The following is a 502-nucleotide window of genomic DNA, read 5'->3' on the forward strand; positions in this document are numbered from 1 at the left end:
GGAGGAGGAGGAGATGGAGGAGGAGATGGAGGAGGAGGAGGAGGGGAGGGAGGAGGAGGAGGAGATGGAGGAGGAGGAGGAGGAGGAAAGAGGAGGAGGAGGGAAAAAGAAGGTTGTTCTGTCTGCAGCGCTGGGAAGGAAGCCAGAACAAAGGCGCCCTTGTCCGTCAGTGTACACAGTCAACAGTAACCGCCACAGGAGAAACTCCCGCCCACCCCCTGCCTCGGAGGGAGGTTCCCCGACACTCAGTGAGGCGGTCACTCCGGGCGGCCGCAGTCCTGTGGGTGGCCATTCCAGGGAGGCGTTCCAACCTGAGCTCTCTGCTTCCTCTCTCAACTCAGGTCCCTCTAGTCAAATCAACGCTGGAGTATTCACAGCTCACGTCCCCTTCTCCATGCCCCCACCCTCACCCCACACATACATTTCAAAAACCTCCATTGCTTGTATCAAGCCTTACCACAAACATGTATATTTTAGCTTGGCCAGCTTTCCCAGCGGATCC

This window comes from Myotis brandtii, unplaced genomic scaffold (genome assembly GCF_000412655.1).
Source record: "Myotis brandtii unplaced genomic scaffold, ASM41265v1 scaffold114, whole genome shotgun sequence".
Taxonomy (NCBI): domain Eukaryota; kingdom Metazoa; phylum Chordata; class Mammalia; order Chiroptera; family Vespertilionidae; genus Myotis; species Myotis brandtii.